Source organism: Agelaius phoeniceus (assembly GCF_051311805.1).
Source record: "Agelaius phoeniceus isolate bAgePho1 chromosome W unlocalized genomic scaffold, bAgePho1.hap1 SUPER_W_unloc_1, whole genome shotgun sequence".
In the NCBI taxonomy this organism is placed as follows: domain Eukaryota; kingdom Metazoa; phylum Chordata; class Aves; order Passeriformes; family Icteridae; genus Agelaius; species Agelaius phoeniceus.
Genome location: NW_027509866.1, coordinates 7,003,504 through 7,016,557, shown reverse-complemented (window position 1 = coordinate 7,016,557; position 13,054 = coordinate 7,003,504). Strand labels below are relative to the sequence as shown.

The 13,054-nt window shown below is 51.9% G+C and overlaps 1 protein-coding gene and 1 long non-coding RNA gene across 2 annotated transcripts in view; both read left to right on the top strand.

Moving 5' to 3' along the window:
- Positions 1 to 13,054, top strand: part of LOC143692471 (uncharacterized) — a 314,059-nt gene that overhangs the window by 32,943 nt on the left and 268,062 nt on the right. The window lies entirely within an intron of this gene.
- Positions 9,492 to 12,678, top strand: LOC143692530 (uncharacterized). Its single transcript, XR_013180322.1, has 2 exons — positions 9,492 to 10,380; positions 10,495 to 12,678. It is a non-coding gene; the product is annotated as an uncharacterized LOC143692530 (long non-coding RNA).

The following is a 13,054-nucleotide window of genomic DNA, read 5'->3' as shown; positions in this document are numbered from 1 at the left end:
TCAGGGAGCCCAAAGGACTTTTGGGAGAGCTGCTGTGGACACAGAGGGAATGGCACAGCTGGATCCCTTGCCTGGGCTCCCAGAGGACCCTTCTGCTGTGGGGCTGCTGAGGGTGGAGGAGCAGCAGGTACCCATGGCCACCCCAAAGCAGGGCCCCGTTGGCAACACGGCCCCGACCGGGGCTGCGGGACCCCATCCCTGGGATGAGTCAGGAGCTGCAGAGCTGGGAGTGCTCAGCCAGAGCCACTGAGCCTTCAGCAGCCCCACACGGCCAGAGCGTGAGCCCAGTGGGGAGTGGGCACTGACAGGGACTGTGGGGCCTGAACCAAGGCCCAGCCCCGCTGAGAGCGGCTGTGCCGGACCCGCTGCAGCTCCAGGAGCAGCTGGAGCCCCAGGCAGCCAAGGGGAGCCACCATGGATGTTCCTTTCTTCCCCTCAGAAAGGACACTGGGAAGCTGGGGAAGTGTCACTGAAAGGAGCAGGGATGGTGGGAGCTGTGGAACAGCACTGACACGAGAAACCCAAACTCTCCTGAGAAAGGAGGGCAGAAATCCCTGGTGTCCAGCATCCTGCCAGAGAAACCCATTCCCAGAATTACCAACATAAAGCCATCCTCCAATTCTCTGGATTGTGATGCTCCCGACCCACTTACACCTTCCCCCCAGAGTGAAGCTCTGAAGTGGGATTGATGGAGGAAAGCTGAGCCCTGAGCCAGGCCAGGGGCAGTGCCAGAAGCATCCCTTGGCGCTGTGTGACAGCGGCTCTGCAGTAGCTGGGGATGCAAACAGGACAAACCTGAGCATCTCCCACCATCAGATACCTCAGAGCTCACACAGCAACACAGCCATGGCTCTCCCAAACTGGATTTAGGAATGGCACACCTACTGCAGCCATTGGATCCAGATCAGCCCAGATCCCTTTGGGACTGTTATAAATGAGAAACTTGACTAGGCCAATATTCAAGCAGCAATCAATTTATTAATTAATATGGTAAAGCATGAGCAATACAGCGTTGGGTACAGTGGGGGAAGTTTTCCCTCCAACTGCACACCGATAGTTGAAGGCTTCAGGTACTTATAGGGGTACTCATCAGCTTTCTCAGCAGTTTCTATTCCCAATTCTTACTCATCAGCAGTTTCTATTCCCAATTTTTACATCACAATTCTATGTACTATTGTGATTTAGTTTTTCTCAGGATGTATCCCAGAAAGGAGTATCCCCAGATAGTGGTGGTTTGGTTTCCGAAAGAAGGAAGAAGTCTCCCAGCTGGTGAGGTCCAGCTCTCCAGATGTGGGTCCTCCTTTTAATTGCAAGGACTATAAATCTCATAACAGTGATGTCCAGCTTCCCTCGGTCGAAACCATAAATCCTTGAGTTGATGTTCATCTTCCTTTCTCAAGCTGCTTTTCACTGTTTTGTTAAGGCGTGAGATAAGCATGTTTCCTTTATATATTCTAAAGCTATAGTTTCAAAGATCCTTACTACAAGCAATATTCTAAAATTATACTTCAAAGGTTATTATTGCAAAGCTCTTTAAGGCTCAACTACAAGCAGAAAGTTTCTGTCAAAAAGCAACATCCTTAAAGCTTTAATTCAAATGCTCCTAAATCAACTTAAGACTTATAAAGGTTAATTATGAACAAAGGATAGGTTCAAAGGTTTCTTCCATGCTCTACTTTCCTCAGTAATTATTAGAATCCGTCTTTATAACTGTCCCGTGGTCAGTTTCCACACATATTACAATCACAAAGACACACGTTGCCTGTATGTACCTGACACAAACACAGCTTTGTATTTCACAGGGGGGCACAGGGATGGCTCCTGTGAGAAGCTGCTGGAAGCTTCCACCGTGTCTGGCACAGCCGATTCCTGGTGGCTTCAAAGATGGACCTGCTGCTGGCAAAGGCTGGGCCAGTTACAAATGGTGGTAATGCCTCTGTGATAACAGATTGAAAAAGAAACCAAAATAGAGATTGTGGGGCAGTTTTAACTCCAGTCAGAGGAGAGCAGAGGGAGAACATGTGAGAAGAACAACTCTGCAGACATCAAGGTCAGTGCAGAAGGAGGGGCAGGAGGTGCTCCAGGCACTGGAGACCCAGGCACCCTGTAGGAGAGCCATGGAGAGAGGGGCCCTGCTCCCAGGCTGGAGCAGCCTGTCCCTGGAGGAATGCACCCCTGGAAGGGTGACCCATGCTGCAGCAGTTTGGGAAGGACTGTTGTCCCTGGTGTGGACTCACACTGCAGCAGTTTGCAGAGGGCTGTTGCCCTTGAAATGGACTCACATGGGAGAAGCTCCTGCAGAAGTGTCTCCCTTGGGAGGGACCCACGGTGCAGCAGGGGAACCACTCCTCTCCCTGAGCAGGGGCAGAAGCCATGGTGATGAACTGACCATAACCCCCATTCCCTGTCTCCCTGCACTGCTGGCGTAGGAGGTAGGGCTGGAAGGAGGGAGGTGAGGATTTTATTTCCCCTTTTCCTGCTCTGACTTTGTTAGTAATAAATGAATTAATTTCACATCTCTAAGCTAAGCCTGTTTTTCCCAGGACATATTTGATGAGTGATCTCGCCCAGTCCTTATCTCAACCCATGAACCCTTTATTAAATTTTCTTTGTCCAGCTGCAGGGGGGAGTGAGTGAGCAGCCCTCATGGATGCCTGGCATTTGGCCTGGGTCAACCCACGGCACCTTGGTACCACAGGGTCACAAAGGACCCTGGGTTCTATGGGGTCTCATTGGTTCCATGAGGCCCTGCAGGGCCACTTAATTCAACAAGGCCTCAAAGTTTCACAGTGGTCTCCAGGATTCCACGAGGCCCTGCAATGTCAAAATGGACCTTTGGATCCATGGGGGCTCACAGTGTCACAATGGGCTCTTTTGGTTCCACAGCTTCCCTATGGCCCCTTGGTTCCATGTGTCCTGCACTGTTCCATGAATCCGTAGTTCCATGGGGTCCTGTAGGGTCACAATGGTCTCCTTGGTTTCATGGTGCCGCAGCTGCCATAATTTCCATGGAATCACAACTGCCCTTGGATCCCAAGAGGCCCCATCGTGTGACAATGGCCCCTTGCTTCCATGACGCCCTGCAGTGTCACAATGGTGCCCATGATTCCATCAGGCCCTGCAGTGTCACCATGGGCAGTTGGTTCAATGACACTCCACAATGTCACCACAGCCCCTTGGTTCCACAGAGCCCCACTGTGTCACTGTGGTCCCTTTGGTTCCAGGGCTCAGAAGTGCCAGAATGACCCTTTGGTTCCATCAGGCCTTGAAGGTTCACAATGATCTCCATGGTTTCATGAGTACCCCCTGTGTCACAAGAGACTCTTGGGTCCCTGAAGTTCTCAGTGTCACAATGGGCCCTTGGTTCCATGAGGTTTGGTAGAGTCCCAATTGACTCCTTGGTTCCATGAAGCCCTGCTGTGTCACAATGGCCATGGTTCCATGAGTTTCCATGGTGTCACCATGGTCTCCTTGGATCCCCAGTATCACCATGGTCTCCTTGGTACCATCCAGGCCTTGTAACAAGAGATACTGAGCCATTTTGTGCCTTAGATGAAAGGCTGCAGAACTCATGGTTGTGAAGCTGTGTCACTGATAAGAAACAAAAACCACCTGAATCTGAATGCAAAATATCATCTCAAGTATCTTCAGTCCCAGCCTCAACAGAGGTAGAAAATACAAACAGAGATTCCACAGTAAATCAAAAACAGGCACCGTATTTTCAATGCAGGCAAAATGCATTCAAGTGCATTCCAATGCACTCGATATGATGGGAGGTGATGATCCCCTATTCCAAGAGTGAACCTAAGAAGGGCTGACTATTGAAGGAACCACAGAGAAGCACAATATAAGAAAAGCAGGTGGCATAGGTAATTCTGGGATAGGCAGACCAGAAAGCAAGAGCAGATGAGCCAGTGTTGTCACCACCAAGGAGATCACGCTCACATGCTGTGGGCACAGCCCCATCAGGCCGTGTCACCATCCCCTGGCACAAGGGGGGTCACGATGGTTCATTTTACTGATCTCAGAGTGCAAAGACACACAGCAGGGGACCTTCAGTATTAACCAAAACAAATGCACCTTTCATTGAGTGCCCACAGCAGATGCAACACAAGGATTGGAAAGCAGATAAAGGATAGAGAGACAGAGAAAAGGAGGGGGGGAATAGCTGCCAAGAGAGAGATGAAATCCTCGTGGTCCGGCCAATAGATCTTGTCACATTGGGGAGAGTCTCAAAGTCTTTGGTTAACTCAGGGGTGTTTTATAATCTACCGCTGGGAGGGGAGCAGGACGGCACATGGAGGGAAGAGTGGAGAATAAACCCATTGAGAACAGGTACAGACAGCCCAGTTCTGAACAGCACAAACCGGTGCCAGCAGTGAGCTGGGCCCGTTGTTTCAGGACTGGTTCCTATGGGAAACATCAGCTTCCCATGGCAGACATCCCGCTCCAGTCAGGCCAGCACCCCTGGGTTAGAATTTGAAGGGTCTCAGTCTCAGTCCTTGGGGAGGGCTTCAAGCTCTGTCCTTGACAGTGGTTGTGAGGCAGATGAGGGATCTTTGGACCGTCTCTTACAGACTGACATCCCAAAACATAATTATGCATTTCCCCTTAAAAATAAAATTTACTGAATTAATAACATTATAATTATTTTTCTTATTTATAAAAGAATTATTCTATATTTGTATTATCAAATTTGAATGTTTACATTAAAAATCCATACCTTTTAAGCAAGCAAAAAATTTATTGGTCATTGGTTCTAAGTAACACAATTCCCTTCATTAATTCATTGACCAGTGTGGCAATTGATTTCTCCTTCTTTATGCTAATTAGTCCCATTTTAAATCCTTCTGTCATCTTTTTTATCATTTTCACAGACAGGATAAAAGGGGCCACTTTGGGGTCCAGGGAGACATTTCTGAGGCACATTTGGGGCAGGTCTGGATCTGGGGAGGGAATTCAGAGAGAACTTGACGGTCTGGAGGACACTTAGGGGAGCTGGGTGGGCACTTGGAGGGGCAATCAGGGATTCCGAGGGACAGTTCGGGGGCTCGGGCAGCACTTGGGGGGTCCAGGGGGGCCCTTGAAGGTCAGGGAGGGGAATTTGGGGCCCTTCGGGGTCCGGGGAAGCACTTGGGGGGCTCTGATGGGGCTCTCTGGGGCGCCGGGGGTGATGGGAGTTGTAGGCGCGAGTCTAATACAGTTTAACGGGGCCGGGGAGCATCACGGGAGTTCAAAGCGCAGCTGCAATGGCTCTCGGTGGGGCGCGGGGCATGATGGGAGATGAAGTCCTGGCTGGAAAAAGGCTGGACGTGCGCCGCGGAGCATGATGGGAGCCGTAGTCCCGGAAGTGGCTCGAACACTTTGTTTAGGGGTCCGGGAAGGCACTTGGGGGACACTTTTGCGTCCGAGCCGCGACTTGAGATCGTCGTGGTAACGTAAACGGTTCGGGAGAACTTGCGGGGATCTCGGGGAGCTCTAACCGGGCTCTTTAGGGTGCGGGGTACAGCAGGAGCTTTCGGCGCGGGACTGTTCTGAGGGGCTCGGGGCCGCGGGGGACGAGAGGAGATGAATTCCCAGAAGTGGCTGTACCGGCCATCTGTGGGCTTGGGAGCACTGGGGGGTCCGGGGACGCTTCTGGGGGGTCCCGAATGGGCGCTGAGGGGGCACTGAGGGATCCTGGAGGGTCTGAGGGACACTTAGGGGACAGAGGGGGGGCGGATCCCGGGGTTCTGTGGAGCGCGGGGCATGACGGGCGTTGTAGTCCCGGCTCCAATGGGGCTCAATCGGGCCGCGGGGCATGACGGGAGTGTAGGCAAAAAGGAAAGATGGCGCCCAGCCGAGGACCGCCTTCGAGGCCCCTTTCCAGGCGCTGATTGTCTGTGGGTGGTGATGGGCGGAAGCCTCGGCAAATGGGATGCGGTGGAGGCGGGAACAGCCCATTCAACCTCTCCAGTCCCTCCCAGTACAGCGCAGTTCATCCCAAGTACCGCCCAGTTCATCCCCAGTACTACCCCAGTACAACCCCAGTGCCCCTCCAATCCCTCCCAGGACAGCCCAGTAAAACCCCAGTTCCTCCCCAGTCCCTCCCAACACACCTGAGTGTACATTGCCTGTCCCTTCCAGTTCCCACCCAATGTCATCCACAGGATGCCCCAGTGTCTCCCAGTCTTCCCCCAATGTTCCCTGTGTCCCCAGTATGTCCCAGTCATCCCCAGGGTCACTCCCAGTATGTCCCAGTGTCTCCCACAGCATTCCCAGTGTTCCCCAGTATGTCCCAGTCCTCCCCAGTGTCACTCCCAGTATGTCCCAGTGTCTCCCACAGCGTTCCCAGTGTTCCCCAGTATGTCCCAGTCCCCCCCAGTGTTTCCAAGGACAGTTTAATTTCTCTCGGTGCCCGTGGCAGCCAAACCCAGCAGTGGGGTCAGTGCAGTGCCCATGGCCACAGCCCCTTGCAGTGGCCCAGTGCAGCTTGGGCTGATGATCCACCCTCACAGCCGGCCCAGGGCAGCTCTGCAGTGGCTTTGGTGGCACCTGGGGCTGGCACACACCTGAGCAGTGTGTCTGTTTGCAGTGGGGAAACTCAGGAGTTTGAGATTGCTGCAAAAAGCACAAAAAGGGAAAACCCCTCTTAGGCTGGGTGCAGCCAGCTCTCCAAGCACAGCAGCTCCCAGGGCAGTGAGGACAGACAGGATGGGGCTGGGCAATGTGGAGCAAGGCTGTCCACGCTGGGTCAGAGCTCCAAGCACAGCTTCTGTGAGCAGGCCAGGGCTGCTGAGGAGAGACCCTGGGTCAATATCAATCACAGAATGCTGCAATCACCTCTGCTCTAAAGAGAAATTTAATAAAAGACACCCTTTAAAATAGGAATGTGTATTTCTTACAAGTTCTTTGAAATCTTTTTCCATAACTGGACTAGGAAAACTTTAATGACCCTCTCAGGGCTTTGGTGTTGTTTACATCAGACTCAGTCCTTTAGAGTGTCTTGAAAAAACTTCTCAAGAACTCAAATTTAAATTTAGACTCCAAATTTTCTTGAAGTTTTAATGGGTCCCACTGAGGGACACGACTGGGAAAATGTCCCCAGGTTCCACTCTGAGCAGAACCCTGGAGTCAGTGATGACCGGTGGGGACAAGCAAGGCAAAGGTGTCTCTGGTGCTGAGCAAACCTGGATGTGTTTCAGGAATGCAAAGGACCAAGGCCTGAGCCCCAGCCCCTAGCCAGGCAGATCCTGTCCCTCCCTCAGTGCTCAGGGTCGACAGCCTGCAGGGACAGAGGCGCAGGGCAGGGACAGCGTGGGACAGCCTGGGCTGCACAGGGCACAGGGATGGGCAGCAGCTGCAAGACAGCCCTGACAGAGCCAGCTTGGGCAGCATTTTGGCCATGGCTGCTGGCCCTGGGCCTGAGGCCACGAGGGGACAATTGACCCTTGCAGGCCTGGGGCCTCATTGCCTCCTTGTCCCTGCTCAGCAGCCTGGCAGGGGCTGCCCCATGCTCCTGCCCTTGGCATTGCACATCCCCACATCCCAGTGCCCATCCCGGGAAGAGCCCTGAGCAAGGAGGGAGGGACAGGATCTGCCTGGCCAGGGGCTGGGGCTCAGGCCTTGGCCCTTTGCATTCCTGAAACACACCCAGGTTTGCTCAGCACCAGAGATGTTCGCATTCACAAACACATAATCACATCAGCGATTATATGCTGTGCTTTTTATTCAAGAGCTCTGGGAATCGGGGTAGTTTCCACCCAAATCTGATTCCGACTATACATTCGAGGTGAACGTGTTTTATACTCTATCATTACATAACTTTCATGTTACTTATTAAACTTATATTTTTCTATTGTATACACAGATTTCACCTAAACATAGCCCCCTTTAAATTTCCAACATAGTTTCTCATGATTCTTCTTATGGTTATATAATAATTATATTTAATTACTAAACAATCACCACATCTAACAATTATATCTTTTATCATACTGCTTACGCAGGTGCAGTGATCTGAGAAAACACAAAGCCCAATATTTTCAAAGACTATTTGTAACATTTTCCAGGGCTCCACTATCAGAGACACCTTTGCCTTGCTTGTCCCCACCGGTCATCACTGCCTCCCGTGTTCTGCTCTACCTGGAACCTGGGGACATTTTCCCAGTCAAGTTCCTCAGTGGGATCCATTAAAACTTCAAGAAAATTTGGAGTTTGAAACCGACTTGGAGTTTTTGACAATTTTTTTTTAAGACACTCTCAGGCACTGAGTCTGATGTAAACAACACCAAAGCCCTGAGAGGATCATTAAAGTTTTCCTAGTCCAGTTATGGAAAAAGATTTCAAAGAACTTGTAAGAAATACACATTCCTATTTTAAAGGGTGTCTTTTATTAAATTTCTCTTTAGAGCAGAGGTGATTGCAGCATTCTGTGATTGATATTGACCCAGGGTCTCTCCTCAGCAGCCCTGGCCTGCTCACAGAAGCTGTGCCTGGAGCTCTGACCCAGCGTGGACAGCCTTGCTCCACATTGCCCAGCCCCATCCTGTCTGTCCTCACTGCCCTGGGAGCTGCTGTGCTTGGAGAGCTGGCTGCACCCAGCCTAAGAGGGGTTTTCCCTTTTTGTGCTTTTTGCAGCAATCTCAAACTCCTGAGTTTCCCCACTGCAAACAGACACACTGCTCAGGTGTGTGCCAGCCCCAGGTGCCACCAAAGCCACTGCAGAGCTGCCCTGGGCCAGCTGTGAGGGTGGATCATCAGCCCAAGCTGCACTGGGCCACTGCAAGGGGCTGTGGCCATGGGCACTGCACTGACCCCACTGCTGGGTTTGGCTGCCACAGGCACCGAGAGAAATTAAACTGTCCTTGGAAACACTGGGGGGGACTGGGACATACTGGGGAACACTGGGAGCGCTGTGGGAGACACTGGGACATACTGGGAGTGACTGGGGCATCCTGTGGATGACATTGAGTAGGAACTGGAAGGGACTGGGAATGTACAGTCAGGTGTATTGGGAGTTGGGAGGGATTGGGCTGTACTGGGAGGGACTGGGGAGGAACTGGGGTTTTACTGGGCTTTCCTGGGAGGGATTGGAGGGGCACTGGGGTTGTACTGGGGTAGTACTGGGGATGAACTGCGCTGTACTGGGAGGGACTGGAGAGGTTGAATGGGCTGTTCCCGCCTCCACCGCATCCCATTTGCCGAGGCTTCCGCCCATCACCACCCGCAGCCAATCAGCGCCTGGAAAGGGGCCTCGAAGGCGGTCCTCGGCTGGGCGCCATCTTTCCTTTTTGCCTACACTCCCGTCATGCCCCGCGGGCCGATTGAGCCCCATTGGAGCCGGGACTACAACGCCCGTCATGCCCCGCGCTCCACAGAACCCCGGTATCCGCACCCCCTCTATCCCTTAAGTGTCCCTCAGACCCCCCAGGATCCCTCAGTGCACCCTCAGCGCCCATTCAGGACCCCCTAGAAGCGTCCCCGGACCCCCCAGTGCTCCCAACCCCACAGATGCCCGGTACAGCCACTTCTGGGAATTCATCTCCTCTCATCCCACGCGGCCCCGAGCCCCTCAGAACAGTTCTTCGCCGAAAGCTCCTGCTGTACCCCGCACCCTAAAGAGCCTGCGTAGAGCTCCCTGAGATCCCCGCAAGTTCTCCCGAACCGTTTACGTTACCACGAGGATTTCAAGTCGCGGCTCGGACGCAGAAATGTCCCCCAAGTGCCTTCCCAGACCCCTAAACAAAGCGTTCGAGCCACTTCCGGGACTACGGCTCCCATCATGCTCCGCGGCGCACGTCCAGAGCTTTTCTAGTCGGGACTTCATCTCCCATCATGCCCTGCGCTTCCACCGAGAGCCATTGCAGCTGCGCTTTGAACTCCCGTGATGCTCCCCGGCCTTGTTAAACTGTAATAGAGCTGCGCCTACAACTCCCATCACCCCCCGCGCCCCAGAGAGCCCCGTCAGAGCGCCCCAAGTGCTGCTCCGTACACCGCAGGGCCCCAAATTCCCCTCCCTGACCTTCCAGGGACCCCCCGGGACCCCCAAGTGCTTTCCCGGACCCCGAACTGTCCCTCGGAATTCCTGAGTGCCCCTCCAAGTGCCCACCCGGCTCCCCTAAGTGTCCTCCAGTCCCTCAAGTTTTCTCTGATTTCCCTCCCCAGACCCAGACCTGCCCCAAATGTGCCCCAGAAAGTTCTCCCTGGACCCCAAAGTGGCCCCTTTTATCCTGTCTGTGAAAATGATAAAAAAGATGACAAAAAGATTTAAAATGGGACTAATTAGCATAAAGAAGTAGAAATCATCAACATTAATTTATTGACACTGGTAAATAAATCAATGAAGGGAATTGTGTTCCTTAGAACCAATGACCAATACATTTTTTGCTTGCTTAAAAGGTATGGATTTTTAATGTAAACATTCAAATTTGGTAATACAAATATAGAATAATTCTTTTATAAATAAGAAAAATAATTATAATTTTAATAATTCAGTAAATTTTACTTTTAAAGGGAAATGCATAATTATGTTTTGGGATGTCAGTCTGTAAGAGACGGTCCAAAGATCCCTCATCTGCCTCACAACTGCTGTCAAGGACGGAGCTTGAAGCCCTCCCCAAGGACTGAGACTGAGACCCTTCAAATTCTAACCCAGGGGTGCTGGCCTGACTGGAGCGGGATGTCTGCCATGGGAAGCTGATGTTTCCCATTGGAACCGGTCCTGAAACAACGGGCCCCGCTCACTGCTGGCACTGGTTTGTGCTGTTCAGAACTGGGCTGTCTGTACCTGTTCTCAATGGATTTCTTCTCCACTGTTCCCTCCATGTGCCGTCCTGCTCCCCTCCCGGTGGTAGATTATAAAAGAGCCCTGAGTTAACCAAAGACTTTGAGACTCTCCCCAATGTGACAAGATCTATTGGCCGGACCATGAGGATTTAATCTCTCTTTTGGCAGCTATCCCCCCCCCTCCTTTTCCCTGTCTCTCTATCCTTTATCTGCTTTCTAATCCTTGTGTTGCATCTGCCGTGGGCACTCAATGAAAGGTGCATTTGTTTTGGTTAATACTGAAGGTCCCCTGCTGTGTGTCTTTGCGCTCTGAGATCAGTAAAATGAACCATCGTGACCCCCCTTGTGCCAGGGGATGGTGACACGGCCTGATGGGGTTGCTGCCCACAGCATGTGAATGTGATCTCCTTGGTGGCGACTACACTGGCTCATCTGCTCTTGCTTTCTGGTCTGCCTATCCCAGAATTACCTATGCCGCCTGCTTTTCTTATATTGTGCTTCTCTGTGGTTCCTTCAATAGTCAGCCCTTCTTAGGTTCACTCTTGGAATAGGGGATCATCACCTCCCATCATACCGAGTGCATTGGAATGCACTTGAATGCATTTTGCCTGCATTCAAAGTACGGTGCCTGTTTTTGATTTACTGTGGAATCTCAGTTTGTATTTTCTACCTCTGTCGAGGCTGGGATTGAAGGTGCTTGAGATGATATTTTGCGTTCAGATTCAGGTTGTTTTTGTTTCTTATCAGTGACACAGCCTCACAACCATGAGTTCTGCATCCTTTCATCTAAGGCACAAAATGGCTCAGTACCTCTTGTTACAAGGCCTGGATGGTACCAAGGAGACCATGGTGATACTGGGGATCCTCGGAGACCGTGGTGACACCATGGAAACTCATGGAACCATGGGCATTGTGACACAGCAGGGCTTCATGGAACCAAGGAGTCAATTGGGACTCTACCAAACCTCATGGAACCAAGGGCCCATTGTGACACTGAAGAACTTCAGGGACCCAAGAGTCTCTTGTGACACAGGAGTTACTCATGAAACCATGGAGACCATTTTGAACCTTCAAGGCCTGATGGAACCAAAGGGTCATTCTGGCACTTCTGAGCCTTGGAACCAAAGGGACCACAGTGACACAGTGGGGCTCTGTGGAACCAAGGGGCCTTGGTGACATTGTGGAGTGTCATTGGACCAACTGTCCATGGTGACACTGCAGGGCCTGATGGAATCATGGGCACCATTGTGACACTGCAGGGCGTCATGGAAGCAAGGGGCCGTTGTCACACGATGGGGCCTCTTGGGATCCAAGGGCAGTTGTGATTCCATGGAAATTATGGCAGCTGTGGCACCGTGAAACCAAGGAGACCATTGTGACCCTACAGGACACCATAGAACTAAGGATTCATGGAACAGTGCAGGACACATGGAACCGAGGGGCCATAGTGAAGCTGTGGAACCAAAAGAGCCCATTGTGACACTGTGGGCCCCCATGGATCCAAAGGTCCATTTTGACATTGCAGGGGCTCATGGAATTAGATGAGATTTATAGTCCTTGCATTTAAAAGGTGGACCCACATCTGCAGAGCTGGACCCCACCATCTGGGAGACTTCTTTCTTTCGGAAACCGAACCACCACCATCTGGGGTGGTTTTCCTTTCTGGGTAACATCCTGAGAAAAACTAAATCACAATAGTGTATAGAATTGTGATGTAAAAATTGGAAATAGAAACTGCTAATGAGTAAAAACTGGGAATAGAAACTGCTGAGAAAGCTGATGAGTACCCCTATAAATACCTGTAAGCCTCAACTATGGGTGTGCAGTTGGAGGGAAAACTTCCCCCACTGTACCCAGCGCTGTATTGCTCATACTTTACCATATTAATTAATAAATTGATTGCTGCTTGAATATTGGGCTAGTCAAGCTTCTCATTTATAACACAGTGCTCAGTAGATGCTCGAGGGGTCTCTCTACCTCATGCCCTGGGAATGCTTGGGAGGGGCTTGGGGGGTTGTCCCTGTCCCTGTCACCCCAGGCCATTCCACGGGGGTGTCCCTGTCCCTGTCACCCCGGGCCATTCCCCAGGGCTGTCCCTGTCCCTGTCACCCCAGGCCATTCCCCAGGGGTGTCCCTGTCCCTGTCACCCCAGGCCATTCCCCAGGGGTGTCCCTGTCCCTGTCACCCCAGGCCATTCCCCAGGGGTCTCCATCATTCTCACCCAGGGAATGCCTGGGGGGTCTCCCTCCCTCTCTCCCCTGTGCCAGGGGGTGCTCGGGGCTGTCTC